At 44.8% G+C, this 18,953-nt stretch overlaps 2 non-coding genes across 2 annotated transcripts; one reads left to right on the top strand and one right to left on the bottom strand.

Annotated features, from left to right (window-relative positions):
- The first annotated feature begins 10,994 nt into the window (after positions 1–10,994).
- Positions 10,995–11,130, top strand: LOC119944940. The gene has a single exon (XR_005456079.1). It is a non-coding gene; the product is annotated as a small nucleolar RNA SNORA7 (small nucleolar RNA).
- Positions 11,131–14,202: 3,072 nt separating this feature from the next.
- LOC119944988 lies at positions 14,203–14,340 on the bottom strand. The gene has a single exon (XR_005456124.1). It is a non-coding gene; the product is annotated as a small nucleolar RNA SNORA7 (small nucleolar RNA).
- Between the last annotated feature and the right edge of the window lie 4,613 nt (positions 14,341–18,953).

Below are 18,953 nucleotides of genomic sequence, written 5' to 3'. Positions count from 1 at the left end.
GGCTCTGCCACTTGTCAGCTGTGTGACTTTGGGCAAGTCACTTCACTTCTCTGTGTCTCAGTTCCCTCCTCTGGAAAATGGGGATTAAGACTGTGAGCCCCACGTGGGACAACCTGATCACTTTGTACCCTCCCCAGTGCTTGGAACAGTGCTTTGCATATAGTAAGTGCTTAATAAATGCCACCATTATTATTATTATTTTGCAAATGAGGGTACTAAGGCACCGGGAAGTGAAGTGACTTGCTCAAGGTCACATAGCAGACAAGTGGCGGACTCCCAATCCAAGGCTCTTCATACTAGACCATGCTGCTTTCCTTTTCTTCTTAGCCATTGGTGACTTGAGCAAGGGGCAGAAGGGGTGCCCAACTATTTTCTTGGACATAGTGCCGCATGAGGTATTCTCAGTGCGGTACTCAAACTCAGGGATATAGTCTCATTGTTAGCAATGTTGTCTTCTACATCTCCACTAACCTCGAGCTAGCGTTCCTTCCTGACAGAAGGGTCCCATGAGCGAGTGTTACTGTTTTATTAAGCAAGAAGTGACATTTTAAAAGACAATTTAATTCCCAACCTGCGTCTCTGAAGTCAAATGATTTCTTTAATCATTTAGTACAGTGCTGTACACATAGTAAGAGCTCAACAAGTACCATGGATTGATTGATTTTTGAATACAATAGTGGCTTGGAGAAACAGAATGTGATAGCATTAAAAAAAGGTAGTGAAAACCTGCCCAAAGAGACGAGGTTTGCCAAAGGGGAGGGAGAAAAAGACAAACCTCTTTATAAGCTTCTTAAATTCTCTTGCATGCTAATTGAATATTTTGTACTGTAGTTACATATCTTAACAGGAAATGAAATGGCCATTTTCAGTTAGAGAAAATTAAGTTACTTGGCTGTCACCTAAAATTTCAGGTCCCTTTACTCAAAAGTAGCATAAAATTCCTAAATCTCACCTGACAAATCCTCTTTAACTCCTTTTTTATAGGACGTTCTTGGATTTTCTATATGCTTGGCTCCCCAGACCGGTGCTTAAGTGAAAATGTAAGTCAGAAATGATTTTCTCATAGGAAAATGTTATGAGCGGGAGATTGGTTCCTGAACCAAGGTTGCACACTTGATTTTTAATCAAAATTACCCCAGTATTCTGTAAGTAATCAATAGTAGATGTGTATTTTGGCTGTATTAATACATTTATATTGGGTTAGAGATGTTCCATGATATAGTAGTCACCTTTATCAGAAGTAAAATGGCATTTCAACCCTTCCTAGTGACTCTGCCTGGCGATCATCTTGTTATTATCCAGTATTATCCGGTTTTGGAGAGTCTTGTCTTCAATCGTAGAAGGCATGTCGCAGAAAACACTGAAAATATTCTTGCCATCATTTTAAGATTCCCTCCTTGTCTATGATGAGACTGGAGTCACCTTCACTACTCACAGATAACGCGATGGATGAACAGAGCCATATACTGTCTAATGTAAATTCTCTCTTCTGTATAGTTCCTCAGTGCTTAGTACAGTGCGGCGTTTAATGAGTGTTTTTACTTCACTCTGCTGCCCGGATCATTTTTCTTCCAAAACATTAAGTCCATGTTTCCCCACTCCTCAAGAAACTCCAGTGGTTGCCCATCCACCTCTGCATCAAACAAAAACTCCTCACCACTGGCTTCAAAGCACTCAATCACCTTACCCCTTCCTACTTCACCTCGCTACTCTCCTACTACACCCAGAGAACACACTTCGCTCTTCTAATGCTAACCTTCTCACTGTACCTCGATCTTTTCTATCTCGCCACCAACACCTTTCCCCCATCTTGCCTCTCACCTGGAACGCCCTCCCTCCTCAAATCCGATAGAATTACTCTCCCCCGCTTCAAAGCCTTATTGAAGGCACATTTTCTCCAAGATGCCTTCCCTGACTAAGTCCTCCTTTCCTCTTCTCCCACTCTCTTCTGTGTCACCCTGACTTGCTCCCTTTAGTCATCCCCTATCTCAGCTCCAAAGTACATCTCTGTAATTTATTTATATGTATTAATGTCTGTCTCCCCCTCTAGACTTCAAGCTCGTTGTGGACAAGGAATGTGTTTGTTTTTTGTTGCATTGTACTCTCCCAACTGCCTAGTACAGTGTTCTGCACGCAGTAAGCGCTCAATAAATATGATCGAATGAATGAATGAACTTTTATCCCAATACCAAAACTAAAAGAAAAGTGTTGTAGTTTTATAGGAGTTTAGGGGGCATATTATAGCATTCATAGGGGCTGAGTTCTGAAGGGCTACTCCAAGAACAAGAAGATGCATTCCCCAAGGTAGGAGAAGACCCGGAATAAATTAATAGCTGAGCTAGAAGCAGAAGTGGCCTTAGGAGGAAGGCATAAGGGGCAACTCACTGGTCAGAATGAACCTGGGCACAATGTTAAACTCCTTTTTCCTATTTATTAAAGCTTTAACTTGTATGGATAAGGCAAAGTGAAATTGAAATAGAAAACGGCTGACCTTCAAGAAGTCATCAAGATTAAGCCTCTAAGGGTCATTAAATAACTCTTTTGCTGGGGACCTTTTGGAGGAAACTGGGTTGATGGCCTGGAGATCTCAGTCGCAGGAGTGATGGAGAGGAGGGAGAATTTGGGCATGGGGGTGCTCAGTAAATATTCCTGATAGAAATGAAACTGTGGAAGGGGGAATTCGTTTAGTTTCAGAGGAAGAGAGCTTCCGTTGCTCTGGCCTCTACACACACACACACACACACACACACACACACACACACACACCCCACACACACACACCCCCCACACCCCACTCCCACTCCAGATTGGCAGATTGGCAACTCAACCTAGAGGTGCCCCTGAGGGGTTCTGCTGCACCCCTGCTTCTTTCACCGGCTGCAGTAGCCAGGATCCAGACCCTGGACAGAGGAGATGAGCAGCAGCGACGGAAACCTGGCCCACCGTCAGGGTGGGATGGGGATGGGGAGGGGGAATACAACAAGGAGTCAAAGGCAACCCAGAAGCATATTAACTCATCCACAGCTCTATCCTTAATTGCCTTGTGGCGGGATGCCTTGGTCACGAGTCAGTCTTTTCAGCCACTCCTACCCACATGGAGAGGTTCTTACTGCCAGTAGAGTGTTTAGATACCAGAGAATCAATCAATCAATCAATCATATTTATTGAGCGCTTACTGTGTGCAGAGCACTGTACTAAGTGCTTGGGAAGTACAAGCTGGCAACATATACAGTCCCTACCCAACAGTGGGCTCACAGTCTAAAAGAGTGGGCTCAGTCTAAAAGACTCATCCCACTAAAAGAATCATCCCACTGGAACAGTGGTGTGGAAGCAGAGCCGGTGAACAGGATTTTCTGGGCTGGGGTGGCCCAGGGCCACTACTGGTGCCTCTACCCTGCCTCCGACCTGGAACGCCCTCCCTCTTCAAATCCAATGGACTTTGGAGTCAGAGGTCGTGGGTTCAAATCCCAGCTCTGCCAATTATCAGCTGTGTGACTTTGGGCAAGTCACTTAACTTCTCTGTGCCTCAGTTCCCTAATCTTTAAAATGGGGATTAAGACTGTGAGCCCCACATGGGACAACCTGATCACCCTGTATCCCCCCAGCACTTAGAACAGTGCTTTGCACATAGTAAGTGCTTAACAAATACCATTATCAGCGCTTAGAACAGTGCTTTGCACATAGTAAGCGCTTAATAAATGCCATTATTATTATTAATAAATGCCATTATTATTATTACAAATCTTTCCAACTTGTTGTTGGGATTTCCTGCGCTGTTGTCTGCACTGTCCCAGACCCCAAGCAGCAGCACTGCTTACCACTTCCAAACTCTGCCACTCACCCTGTGGACCTGCCTCCTCTGCCTCCATTTTCCTCATCATCTTCATCTCCCTTTCTTTATTCCCACCCTTGTCCTTTTCTCCTGCCTCCTAATCCCGTTTTACTCTGCTCCTCTCCCTATCTTCATCAATTGATCAGTTGGTGGTATTCATTGAATAGAGGATAAGCATGGCTTAATCGATAGACCACACAGGGGCCTGAGAGTCAGAGGTCCTAATCCCGGCCTTACCAATTGCCTGCTGTGTGATCTTGAGCAAGTCACTTAACTTCTCTGTGCCTCAGTTTCATCATCTGTAAAATGGGGAGTCAACACCTGTTCTCCCTCCTACTTAAACTGTGAGCCCCATGTAGGACAGGAACTGTAGTTGACCTGATAAACTTACACCTATCCCAACTCTTAGAATGGGGCCTGTGCCATAGTATGGGTTTAACAAATACAAAAATAATAATAATCAATTAGTCAGTGGAATTTTTTGAGGGTTTACTATGCAGAGCATTGTACTAAGCAGTTGAGAGAATGTGATACAACAGAATTTATTATTAATAATAATAATCACAATTTCTGCTCTGTGCAAGACACCATAAAAAGCGCTTGGGCAGTGCTCTGCACACAGTAAGCGCTCAATAAATACAATTGAATGAATGAATAGTACAAAGAGTTAGAAAATCTAATCCCGGTCCAGAAGGGACTGTCCCTCCCACTGCATCTCCAGTTATCCTTGCCTTCCCTCCGGATTGCCTTGGGACCTATATCTTGCCCTCTCTAATCCATCTCCCGCTCTAGAGTGTATGCTCACTGTGGGCAGGGAACGAATCTTCCAACTCTGTCATATTGTACTCTCCCAAGCGCTTAGTACAATGCTCTGCACACAGTAAGTGATCAATAAATACAATTGATTGCTCAGCTGGCTTGCCACCAGCTCTAACTCCCCCAGACACAATCTTCGCTACCCTTTGCTTCTCCAGCACCACTCTCATACCTCAAGTCTGAATGTTCTTCCTGGGGTATTGAGTCAAGACTAAAATCTATCACATCTAATGTTGAACATATTTAAAGATCCACAAAAACTTCTCTATTCCAACGCTTCTTTGAAGCTACTGTACAGTGCTTCAAAGTTTTCAGCAGAGATCAGGGTTGCTGAGTATTTGTGCTATCTATGAAGTTAGAAGAGATGGGATTGTCATATAGGATCTGGCAAGATTAAAGTGATGACAAGGTCTCAGTCACATTGTGAGGTTATTTTTTGGAAATTCAAAATCTCTGGCCTTTGACTTAAGCATTTTTTCAGGCTTTTTACACTCAAATTGCTAGTCTTTCTCTCTTCTTGGCATTCTGCAGTTAGTTATAGGAGAATTGAATGGGGCCAGACAATTTTATTCATAGAAAAATCCACTGGGAGTCTCAATCACCAAGGGGGGAAACCTGTCATCAAGCGCCAATGAGCCAGGATTGCACCAGGCAGATAAAATCAAAGTCACTGGGGCCACTGCTACCATCCCAGCCCCATCCTCATCCCACCCGAATGACACACTCCAGTTAAGGCTCCCCCACCCTCGCCCTCCTCTTCTTCTTCGCCATTTCATTATTGCCCTTGGGTGGTCACAGGGCAGAGCCCAGGCAGGCTGGCATCAAGGTGAGAAGATATATTTTTGTGGTATTTAAATGCTTAGTAGGTACCAGGCACTATACTAAACACAAGAGTGGATCCCAGCTGATCCAGTTGGACACATTCCGTGGACTACATGAGGTTCACAGTCTTAATCCCCACTTTACAGATGAGATAACTAAGGCACAAAGAAGTTAAATGATTTACTCAAGGTCTCGCAGCTGACGAGTAGCAGAGCCGAGATGAGAACCCAAGCCCTTCTGACTCCCAAGCCTATGCGCTATCCATTAGGCAATACTGCTTCTCAGGTTCAGGGCTGCCAGGATTCTTGGACCAAAGCTGGCAATCTGTGGGCTCCTGGGGCTGCACCCAAGAAGGCAGTCTCCTTGCAAGCATACAGTCATAGAATGCAAGATGATAGAGCAGGAAAAAAATCTATTGAGATCATCGGTTTAGCTCCCATCATCCAGGACCCAGGGTGATGAATGACCATTTATAAATATGTACATATTGTCCCTTTACATTTAAAGGTAATGCCGCCATCAGAAAAATTTGCCATGAGTGTAAATGTGACTGCTGAGGCATTTGTGTTGGGCATTTGAGAAGCAGCATAGCCTAGTGGAAAGAACATAGCCCTGGGAGTCAGAGGACCTGGGTTCTAATTCTGACTCCACCACTCATCCATCTGCTGTGTGACTTTGGGCAAGTCAAATATATATTCTTATTCTCACCCATCAGCAAAATCTAGAAACTAAGTACCCACAAAAACTCTTCCTCCTCTTATTCATTCTCTGCTCTGCTGCATTTTTTATTCTGTGATATTTTATTCATTCAAGAGGAAGGAAAATTGGCCGTTAGACTGTGCCTTTCACTAACACCATCGTTATTAAACCACCTTCAACAGTAAGCAATGTACATAAACCACAGTTCTTTCTTGAGACAGTTTTAGCTGTCAGCCACCTTTGAGCCTCTTTCACAGTATGCATTTTGTTTGTGCTACGATGACAGCAAACCCAGAAAGGCAGAAAATGTCCAGGATTGGTTTTTAAAAGAATTAGAAATCAGCTTTGGGAGAGAGAGAGAGACAGACACTCCTGCAGGATAAAATACATTTTAGCTCACTGACAAACAGCCTACAGATTCCCCCTCCTCCCCCTCCCTATCCCCCCCCGCCTTACCTCCTTCCCCTCCCCACAGCACCTGTATATATGTATATATGCTTGTACGTATTACACTGGGGTGCTAAAGGGTTATTGGCTAATCAAGAATATCCCAATTATGATTTCTCCCATGGCCTGCTGCAGATACCTTTCTTGTGAGAGTCTCCCTCTGAAGTTGATGCAAGCGGAAGAGATGGGGGAAAAGTCTGAGAAGATTGAATTGCTGGTTCTCCCAAAGGTAGGATAGGTTGCATCAACTTGCCAATTAAGCAGTCCCTTCAGGGAATGCCTGAGGAAAAAATTGAGAAGGATGGAAATCTGGATGGAAGCAGGTAAAGATGAAAAACCAGTTGCTTCTCTTGAGCAACATCCAACCACTCCAGGTGCTGTGTCAAGGGCAGAATTGGCATTTTATTGGGACTTGCTGAAGCTTATTTGTTAAGCACTTTCTGTGTGCCAGACACCGTACTAAGAGCTGGGGTGGATACAAGCTAACCAGGTTGGACATAATCCATGTCCCTCGTGAGCCTCACAGTCTTAATCCCCATTTTACAGATGAGGTGCCTGAGGCACAGAGAAGTGACTTGCCCAAGGTCACACAGCAGACAAGTGGCGGAAATGGGATTAGAACCCAGGTCCTCTGACTCCCGGGTCTGTGCTCTTTCCACCAGGCCACGCTGCTACTCAGTTCCGGGAACTTGGACGGAGCCCTGGGGCTTGGTGTTGGATTCTTATCGATCAATCAATCAATCAATCGTATTTATTGAGCGCTTACTATGTGCAGAGCACTGTACTAAGCGCTTGGGAAGTACAAATTGGCAACACATAGAGACAGTCCCTACCCAACAGTGGGCTCACAGTCTAAAAGGGGGAGACAGAGAACAGAACCAAACATACCAACAAAATAAAATAAATAGGATAGAAATGTACAAGTAAAATAAATAAATAAATAGAGTAATATATATGTACAACCATATATACATATATACAGGTGCTGTGGGGAAGGGAAGGAGGTAAGATGGGGGGATGGAGAGGGGGACGAGGGGGAGAGGAAGGAAGGGGCTCAGTCTGGGAGTCAATCGATCCATCATATTCATCATATTCATATTCATCATATTCATATTCATCATATCCATCAGTCAATCGATCAATCATATTCTTTGAGTGCTTACTGTGTGCAGCGCACCCTACTAAGCACTTGGGAGAGTCCAAAATAACATGTAACAGAGTTGGTAGAAATATTTTTCGCTCCTAGCACTTGGTCCGGGGAAGGATACTGACTAGGTTCACAGCAAGAGGAAGGAGACCCAGATGTTCCCAAGTGTGGGAGCATTGATGGAGGAAGTAACAAAACTTCTACTCTTGAATGCCTCCTGCTTCCTACTCTTAGAATTCCTGGGTTTTGGGAGTGGTGGTGGATCCATCACTGAAGAGAGGTGCTGAATAGCTAGTCTTCAACACCCTGCTCCTTTACCAGGACAAATTAAGTACTGGACAACTGCAGCTTTGCCAACCCTTCTACTAGACAGCAGACATCCTTCTTCTCCCTATTACAGTCTCAAAAGGTCCTCCAGAAAGATCGGTTGTTGATGACACTGGTGATAGCTGACCGTCAGGGCATCAAGGTCTGAGGACTTGAATCATCACGGTTGGCAGTCAAAGTCTGAGATGAGGTCAGGCTGCCACAATTAGAACAAAGGCCAGACCCGAATTCAAGAGTCATTCCGGGATCATCATGCCCTGGATGACCAAGTGTCCCAAAATGACAGGGAAGGTCTCAGTTCCGGGCTTTTTTTTAAAGTGGTATTTGTGAAGTGCTTCCCACGTGTTAAGCACTGTTCTTAGGTCTGGGGTAGATACAAGAGAAAATAAGGTCAAACACAGTTCCTGTCCTACATGGGGCTCTCACAGTCTAAGTAGGAGGAAGTAGGATTTAATCTCCATTTTACAGTTGAGGAAACTGAGGCACAGCAAAGTTGGGTGACTTGTTCAAGATCACACATTAAGCAATTGGTGGAGCCAGGATTAGAACCCAGGTCCTCTGACTCCCAACCCTGTGCTCTTTCCACTAGGCCAAGCTACTTCTCCTTTGATCTTTCCGGGAGTACCATCAAGGGGCTGATGAATGAAAGTGAAATCTTAGCCAGTAGCTATAGGTTCTTTTTAATTCATCCTTTGCTCCAAATCCCTCACCTAGAGAGGGGTGGCAGTCATTGCCCTTTTTCTACCCAAGAGGATCCCATCCCTCAGCTGGGAAGAGAACTCAGCTATAATAATGTAATAATAATAATGATGGCATTTGTTAAACACTTACTACGTGCAAAGCACTGTTCTAAGCGCTGGGGGATACAAGGTGATCAGGTTGTCCCACGTGGGGCTCACAATCTTAATCCCCATTTTACAGTTGAGGTAACTGAGGCACCGAGAAGTTAAATGACTTACCCAAAGTCACGCAGCCGATAAGTGGCGGAGCTGGGATTAGAACCCATGACCTCTGACTCCCAAGCCTGTGCTCTTTCCACTGAGCCACGCTGCTTCTCTATGTTTCTCTCTGCTTCTTCCAGATATCCCTGGATGCTCTGTATCCAGGCCTTAGGAAAGTAAATTTCAGCTCATCCGGAACTCCAGAAGGGGTCAAAGATAGGGAGCTGTTTTAAAAGTGGCTCACCTGGTCGGTTTGAACTGAGCCCAATGCTTGCACCACTGTGCATCCCTCCCTCAGTTCCTCCCACATCCTTGTGCAACAGGGCTGGAGTGGAAGAAAACCTCATGGATGTGACCCTGCATGGCCACCCAAAACATTCCTGGGACAAATAGCTGACTCTCTAACTGTGTTCGAGGGAGTACATCTGCCCTCTTTTCCTCTCTTCCTCTTTTTTAAGGTATTTATTAAGGGCTTACTATGTGTCAAACACAGTTCGAAGTGCTGGGGTAGATACAAGTATATACTTACCAGCAACCTGAGCCTAGAACTCCCAGAGGTCGCTGGGCCTTCAAGGACACTGTGCGTCAGCCATAAAGAGGATATGGGGTCCCCATTCGCCCCAACATTGAAAAGAATGGTGTCTGGTACATTTTGGAGTGGAGTGAGTCCTGTTTTCTTGCATTAAGAGCCTCTAGTTGCCACCCCTTGGCTAAATCCTTTGGCTGAAACCATATTAAACTTTCATATTAAGCTTCTCTGCAATGATCTTTTTTCTTTTCTTTGGCCTGGAACTCCCTCCCCCTTCATATCCAACAGGTGATCACACTCCTCACCTTCAAAACCTCATTAAAATCACATCTCCCCCAAGACCCCTTTCCCGACTAAGTCCTCATTTCCTCTTCTCTCATTCTTTTCTGCATAATAATAATAATAATAATGGCATTTATTAAGCGCTTACTATATGGAAAGCATTGTTCTACGTGCTGGGGAGGTTACAAGGTGATACGGTTGTCCCACGGGGGGCTCACGGTTTTCATCTCCATTTTACAGATGAGGAAACTGAGGCCCAGAGAAGTTAAGTGACTTGCCCAAAGTCACACAGCTGACAATTGGCGGAGCTGGGATTTGAACCCACGACCTCTGACTCCAAAGCCCGGGCTCTTTTCCACTGAGCCACGCTGCATCACCTTGTCCTTAGATTTGCACCCTTTAGTCACCCTACCCTCAGCCCTATAACACTTAAGTAAATATCTGTAATCTATTTATGTATTTGAATGTCTGTCTCCCCCTCTAGAGTGTAAGCTTACTGTGGGCAGGGAACATGTCTACCAACTCTCATTGCACTCTCCTAAGCACTTAGTACAGTGCTCTGCACACAGTAAGTCCTCAATAAATACGACTGATTGATTAGATTCTCTGTATTAATGCTTTCCACCATTCTCCTTTTTCAGTCACTTGAGTTTTTCCATACATAGATTCTCTCTGTCCCTGCCTCTGATTCATTAGATATAATTCTGCCTCATGGTTTGACTGAAGCTTGAACATTAGCCTTTGAGCAACATCTAGTGGTTGTTTTAAAATGAATGCTTTCATTTCAACAGTTCAACAATAGCTGAGTTTTTGTGAGAGAACCCATCTACATTTCTTACTGCTGAAATGGTCCACTGAGGTTGTATTAGTTTTTATAACCCTTAGCCATCATCATCACTTCCTGGCATTTGGTTTGTGTCTGGATGGAGGGAAAGGAGGGGGAATCAGGAAGAAGAGGGAGATGTCTGGGCCTCGCAGGCCCTGGAAGTTGGCCTGGAGTCCTCATCAGTGACTACTTAGGGGGTTTGAGGAGGGAGTTAAACACCTAAAACAACTAGGGAAGGGCAATGGGCATGGGAGTCAATCAGGATGGAGAAATAATGTTGCCAGACAGAGGAGAAGGCAGAGTAAAAGCCGACCAAGATGAATTTGTCCCTCTCAGTATCACACCTGGAGAGTTCTCAGCACTCTACCAGTCTTGGCTACGGGAGGAAGAATCAAGCAAAGACACCCCCTTTCCATTCCTAGCTGGCAGTGGCTAGTGAGTGGAAGGCAATCTGCTACAAGTCAAAACTCACCTTTGCTGGGCAGCGGTGGCATGGGAGAGAGTTGAGGGGGGAGATTTGAGTTTACTGTGCGGAACTATGCAGAATAAGGCAATGCTTTTCCCCCATCCCAGCATGGCTCAGTGGAAATAGCACGGGCTTGGGAGTCAGAGGTCATGGTTTCGAATCCCGGCTCTGCCACTTGTCAGCTGCGTGGCCTTGGGCAAGCCACTTAACTTCTCTGTGCCTCAGTTACCTGATCTGTAAAATGGGGATTAAGACTGCGAGCCCCACGTGGGACAACCTGATCACCTTGAATCCCCTCCAGTGCTTAGAACAGTGCTTTGCACATAGAAAGCACTTAACAAATACCACCACCATTATTATTATTATGTGCCTATCTGTAATTTTAATTGTCCCTTTGCTCTTCCCCCCTCCTAGCCCCAAAGCACTTATGTACATATTTATTTGTACTGATGTGTATTTCCCTCACTCTAGACTGTGAGCTCACTGCGAGCAGGGAATTTCATTGTTTATTGTTGTATTGCAAGTTCCAAGTGCTTAATACAGTGCTCTGCACACAGTAAGTGCTCAATAAATATGATTGAACGAATGAATGAATGGCAAAGTACTTCTGTATTTTTACCAAGAAACTCCACGGATACACTACCAGAACGCTTGCAGGTGGAGGTGGTGAGTTCTGGGAGAGATGTGTCCATGGAGTCGCTATGGGTCGGAGACGACTCGACAGCATAAATCAACAAGTTGAAATGGATGTTGAGCTAATATCTGGATTCCTGCTAGCACTTCTCTGCGGTTCATGCATAGAAGCAAAGGGAGCTGACTGTGGACGTGATCCAGGGTTGTGAGTTAGTGGTTTGAGATTGGCGAAGGGATAGGGGAGTGAGTGAGTTGATGTCAGCAGGAAGGATGGTGTTGGGGTGTCAATTTGGTCATCAAGAGAAGATGAAGTATTGGTCAAGCAAAGCCAAATACAGTGCCCGGCACGAAGTAGGCAATCAAAAAACAAGAAAACAGCTTTATTCTGCATTGTCAGTCTGACTTGTTTTATGGCCAGTGGTTCCAGCCATCAGCAAGGCTGGATTAACATGGGGCTTTAGGGATTGTAGCCCTAGTTAGACTAAGGGAGGGCCCCATAGAGAGCCACAACTCGAGCCACTGCCCTTCAGATAATAATGATAGCAATTATGGTATTTCTTAAGCACTCACTATGTGCCAGGAACCGTACTAAGCACTGGGGTGGATACGAGCAAATTGGGTTGGACACAGTCCCTGTCCCCCGTGGGGCTCAGAGCTTCAATCCCCATTTTACGGATGAGGGAACTGAAGCACCGAGTAGTGAAGGGATTTGCCCAAGTTTACACAAAGACAAGTGGCAGAGCCAGTCTTAGAACCTTCCAACTTCCAGGCCCGTGATCAGATGACATTCGCACCCCTCCAGACCCTACCACACGGCCACAGGGCATCCCCAATGTCAGAGGAGGCGGATTAGTGCTGCCTGCAGTTCTGATAGCCTGATCTCCTCTCCCCTCCCTTTCCAATGTGGGCATGTATGACATCCATTGTATTATTTCTCTGCTCTGCAGAGGAAAGGGTGGTTGATGGAGGGGGTGGTGGCGGGGAGACTTGGTGGGGTTACATCCTTGGAGCTCTGACCTGGACTCTGGACTCCCTGCCCTGGGCTGATCCTGACTCACCACCGCTACTTCTACCTCCTCCCAGCTGAGCACAGCCCCAAGGGGGGAAGCAGCCTGCAATGCCCAGCTGGCTCTGAAAGGGGATGCTGCCCTTTAGGAGGCTCATCCTTTGTGTGCAGGGAACGTGTCTACCATCTCTGTTATACTGTACTCTCCCAAATGCATAATACAGGGCTCTGCACACAGCGCTCAATAAATATGATTGACTGATTGACTGACGTACGACAGGAGAGAGGAGCCTATATGTTCCAAAGCCAACAAACAAGGTATGACTGTGGGATCCCGTCTACCTCCCCTCCCCGTCCTGGCTCCCAGTGAAATCTGTTGCAGAGTGGAGTTCCTGAATGGTTGGAGAACAGGAATGAGCAGTCTCCCTCTTTCAGTCTCCCCTTCTCTTTCTCTCCTTCTCAGTCTCCCCCTCTCAGTCTCCACGTCTCAGTCTCCCTCTCTGTCTCCTTCTCATTCTCCTGCCCCTTTCCCAGTGCACATCTATGACTTGTACTCTATTTTTCAGTCTCAAAATGGGGCACGTTTCATTGGGCTTGGAATAATGAGTTACAAAATTCATTTGACTTTATAATCTTTTCTTGAGCATCTACCAGGAACCTGTCCTTAAAATAGGTGTTGCAAAACTATATTTCCAACACGAACCAAATTAATTCGTTGGGTAGAAGATCAGAAAGGTGGGTGAAAGGAGAAGAAAATTGCATCAGAACTGTGTATTAAAATAGGTAGCAGCATTTAAGATATGTCACTCGGCTATAACTGCTCTATTAGAAGTGGTAATAATAGATAATAATTGTAGTACTTATTAAGCGTTTACTTTGTGCCACACATTGTACTAGGCACTGAGGTAAATACAAAATAATTAGTTTAGACACAGCCTAGGTAGGAGGGAGAATGGGTACTGAATCCCCATTTTACAAATGAGGAGACTGAGGCACAGAGCAGTTAATTAAGTAATTAATTGAAAGGTTTTTGTCAGAACCATATGCCAAGGTCATTTAATTTAAGCTGCTTTAGCACTACTTCATCTGTCAGTGCCTTTTAACCCACCCACTATGAACTAGTTTAGTTTTCTTTTTTTTTTCTGGTTCGGCCCAGCTGGTCAATTTGCCTCTTGTCCTGTCTTTTGCCGTCAAGTGGTCTCCAACCCATAGCGACTCCATGGATACATCTCTCCCAGAACGCCCCACCTTCATCTGCAATTGTTGCAATAATGGATGCAGAGAGTTTTCTTGGTAAAAATACAGAAGTGGTTTACCATCATCTCCCTCCATGCAGTAAACTCGAGTCTCTGCCCTCGACTCTCTCCCGTGCTCAATAAATACGAATGAATGAATGAATGCTGCTGCTGCCCAGCGCAGGGGAGTTTTGACTTGTAGCAGATTGCCTTCCACTCGCTAGCCACTGCCCAAGCTAGAAATGGAATGGATATGATTCTGCTTGACTCTCCCTCCCATAGTCAAGACTGGTAGAGTACTGGAAACCCTCCAGGTATGACCCTGAGAGAGGCAATTTTCCTCTTAAGATCAACCAAATCTTGATTGCCTAAGCAAGGATTTAAGGATTCATTCAAATCAGTGGTATTGAGTTTGGGTCTCCTGAGTGCAGAACACCCAATGAAACACTTGGGAGCAAAAAAAGTGTTCCCTGCCTTCAAGAGGCTTAAAATCTAATGAGGGAGACTGGCAGACAGAAACAATTTACCAAGAAGAATAGTAGTAGCAGTAATAGTAATATTAACAGCCTTTATTGAGTGCCTACTGAATTGCAGAGCACTGTACTAAGAGCTCAGGAAAATACAACAGAAGTGCTAGACATGCTTCCTGCCCACAAGGAATCTACACTTTACAGTGGGAGACAGACTTAGAAATATTCCCAAGAAACAAAATCAGAATAAGTAAAAATAAATGTTCAGTTCAAGTCAGGAGGTGGGGCATAAATGAATACATAAGTACAAGAGGCAGCTGAAAGATTGATAAAATATGGGGTACTGATAATTAGCCAGGGAAGGCTTGTAGAAGGAAATGGGATTTAGAAGGGTGGAAGCTGGAGAAAAAGCCAGGTGTCAAGTAGCTGCTGAATAAATAATAGAATAGAAAATTGAATATATCTAAATGCTGAATATGGGTATGGTATAAATACATAAAGATTAGAGGATTATGGTAATCTGTTCTACTTCTGAAGGAAATCAGTAGTAAGTCACTTAGCTTCTCTCTGAACCCCAGCTTCCTCTCTGCCAAAAAGTGGCGAGGTCTCTGTCAAGGAATGTAAGTTATTTTTCATCACCAAAATGTAGTTCTTTTTCATATCCATCTGCAGGTGCTACTATACAAAGTGATGTATAAAGTGAGAGGGCTTAATGAATTTATGAGGCGAGGGAGAATAGGATGGTTGTTTTATAACAACCAATGTTTTATAGCATAGTAGGTGGCTGGGGGGAAGGCTCAGTCAGGAGTGTGATGACTGGATGAAGAGGGTATGTAAAAACAGACAGAGTAGTAGTAAAATAGTATTTATTAGGCACTTACTATATGCAAAGCACTGTACTAAGTACTGGGGAAGAAAGCCTAAGTGGGAATTGGTTATGGTCCCTGGCCCTGAAGGGGCTCACTATTTAAGAACACAAGGGAGGAGAGGGGATTAGAGACAGACCTAGAAGGAGTGATGAAACAATGCAGAGGCAAGGCAAATGAGGTGGTCTGGGGTTACTTTGAAGCACAAGGAATGAACCTTCCTGGCACTTCAACCTTCGCAATGTCGCAAAAATCTTTCCTTTACTCTCCATCGTCTCCATCCAAGCTGCTACCACGTTAATCCAAGCACTTATCTTATCCCACTTTGACTACTGCATCAGCCTCCTTGCCGACCTCCTGCCTCCTGTCTCTCCCCACTTCAGTCTATACTTCACTCTGCTTCCGGGCTTATTTTTCTACAAAACTATTCAGTCCATGTTTCCCCAATCCTCAAGAACTTCCAGTGGTTGCCCATTTGCTTCCACATCAAACAAACTCCTTACTATAGGCTTTAATACACTTCCTACCTTATGTCCTTGATTTCTTAAACCCAGCCTGCACACTTTGCTCCTCTAATGCCAACATACTCACTGCACCTTAATCGCGCCTATCTCACCACTGACACCTCACCGATGTCCTGCCTCTGGCCTGGAATGTCCTCCCTTCCATCACTCTTCCCACCGTCAAAGCCCTATTCTCTCCATCGTCTCCATCCAAGCTGCTACCACGTTAATCCAGGCACTTATCTTATCCCACTTTGACTACTGCATCAGCCTCCTTGCCGACCTCCTGCCTCCTGTCTCTCCCCACTTCAGTCTATACTTCACTCTGCTTCCAGGATTATTTTTCTACAGAACTATTCAGTCCATGTTTCCCCAATCCTCAAGAACTTCCAGTGGTTGCCCATTTGCTTCCACATCAAACAAACTCCTTACTATAGGCTTTAATACACTTCCTACCTTATGTCCTTGATTTCTTAAACCCAGCCTGCACACTTTGCTCCTCTAATGCCAACATGCTCACTGCACCTTAATTGCGCCTATCTCACCACTGACACCTCACCGATGTCCTGCCTCTGGCCTGGAATGTCCTCCCTTCCATCACTCTTCCCACCGTCAAAGCCCTATTCAAAGCACGTCTCCTCCAAGAGGCCTTCCCCAACTTAGCTTTCATTTCTTCTTCTCCCATTTCCTTCTGCATCCCCCTTGCACTTGGATCTGCACCTTTTGTTCACCTCCTCTCAGCCCCAGAGCACTTACATACACATCTGTAATTTAAGTATTTATATTAGTAGTCTGTCTCCCGCTTCAGACTATAAGCTTGCTATGGAGAGGGAACATGTCTACCCACTCTGTTATACTGTAATCTCCTAAGGGCTCTTCACACAGTAAGTGCTCAGTAAATACAATTGATTGACTGATTATCCAGTTTGGATGCAGTGTTCCATAGGGGGCTGAACCAAGGTGGAAAATTCAGGAATCCAAATGTTAAACCATGAGGAGATTAATCTATCCAGAGGTCATGGGTTCAAATCCCAGCTCCGCCAATTGTCAGCTGTGTGACTTTGATTTTAAGTCACTTAACTTCTCTGGGCCTCAGTTCCCTCATCTTTAAAATGGGGATTAAGACTGTGAGCCCCCCGTGGGACAACCTGATCACCTTGTATCCCTCCAGTGCTTAGAACAGTGCTTTGCACATAGTAAGCGCTTAACAAATACCATCATCATTATTATTATCTATTGAGTTAACCACCCTCTTTATGAAGTTTCCCAAGCAGAACTATTTTCAAATTAGTCAAATACAAAGAGCCCCTGAGGGTGAATGTGTGGGCCCGAACACTACCTGGCCCATATGTTGAATGGGCCTCTGGGTAAAGAAAACACGAGCTTGGAATGGATAAATAGTCTGTTACCTCACTGGGAATTGGACAATAGGCCAGATTGTCCAATATAATCTTAAGCCATAAGGAAGTGACGAAGGCAGAAATATGTGCGTTTGGCTGCCATGAAGCTAGACGGATGATAACATTTCAGAGTGTATGTTTGGTTGCCTCTATTCAGTCACAGCATTATCCTCCTGATGCAGGGCAAGCTGACTATTCAGTCCTGTTCTCTTTTCACTAGGCCTCATGGTGCCACAGGTGCTCTTTATGTACAAACTTTCAGAAAAGTCACACTAGGTGATTTGTCAATCAATCAGTGGTGTTTATTGAACACTTACTGTGTGCGTAGCACTATACTGAGAATTTGGGAGAGTACAAGTACAATAGAAAAGTTAATGACAATCCCTGCCAACAAAGAGCTTACGTCTAGAGGGGGAGACAGACATTAAAAAAAATTACAGAAATGGGAAATGGCAGAGTCTAAGAATGTATACATAGTGGGTAGGGTGAATATCAAGTGCTTAAGGGATATAAATGATGCAAAAGGAGAGAGAAGAGGGGAAATGAGGACTTAGGTAGGGAAGGCCTCCTAAAGAAGATGGGATTTTAGGAAGGCTTTGAAGGTGAAGAGAATGGTGGTCTGTCAGATATGAGGAGAGAGGGAGTTCCAAGCCAAGGTGAGGACTTGGGCCAGACATCAACGGGGAGATTAGTTTAAGTGCAGAATCTTATCATTTTGCCTGTCTAATGCATTACAGTACTAGCCAACCCAGAGCAATTGCCAATGACGCTCCACAAGAAAAATTAGCAATTATTTGCACAATTCAGGAAGAAAACTCACTTTCAATTGAATTGCCTGCATAAGCCCTAGTTTTAGAAATATGGAAGGAAGAGAGGAGTAAGAATGGGACACAGTCTTGAGTGCCAGGAAGCCTAGCACAGCACAGCTTGGTGATACCCGATTCACCCTACCTCAGTTTCCTTGTAATACCTTTCGGTATTCCCATGTCTCCTCCTCCAGGAGATAAATGATCTCTTTGCCAGATTCAAAGAGAGCAATTGGTCAGGAGATGAGTGACCAAAGTAGCTTTTTTTCCCCTGAAGAAGTGAGAAAAAAGCAGAATTATGGCATGCACGCACTATGATGGGTGTGGGAGGGAGGGAATCAACCCACCGTTTGCTCTGGGGGATGAAAATATCAATCCCAACAGCTTGGTCCTTCCTCCCCAGAAAGCACTTGGGCTCGGGCAAAATCTAGGACACGCATCAAGTGGTGTTTCGGAGGATTCATTCCTGGACCTGGTCCCATTTTAGTATCTTCGTTGACCTAGATTGAAGACTCAAGATTAGGCATGCCAGTTAGCAGCTGATTAAAAATTGGGTAAGAGTCGCCCACACTATGTTAAGGCAAATCTAATTCAAAGTGAGACCAATTGAGAAAATGGGCCAAAGGCAATGGGGTGAAATTCAAAGAGACAAGTACAAAGTAGGGCCCTTCGAAACCCAAGCCAATGCAGGATGGAGAAAGATTAGCTAGGTACAGGGATTGCAGAAAACAGAGCTGGAGTTCCTATGAGAAGTTGAATTTTTTAGTGCAGTTGTGAAAAAAACCGCGTAGTTCAGGGATGTGTCGGCAGAAATATGGGTCGAGTTCTAATTGCAATGCTGTGCCAAGTTCTGGTCCCCAAAAGAATGTAGCGAAACCGAAAAGGGGTGAAATGTGAGTA

This window comes from Tachyglossus aculeatus, chromosome 23 (genome assembly GCF_015852505.1).
Source record: "Tachyglossus aculeatus isolate mTacAcu1 chromosome 23, mTacAcu1.pri, whole genome shotgun sequence".
Lineage (NCBI taxonomy): Eukaryota > Metazoa > Chordata > Mammalia > Monotremata > Tachyglossidae > Tachyglossus > Tachyglossus aculeatus.
This window is presented reverse-complemented; position numbering and strand designations above follow the sequence as displayed.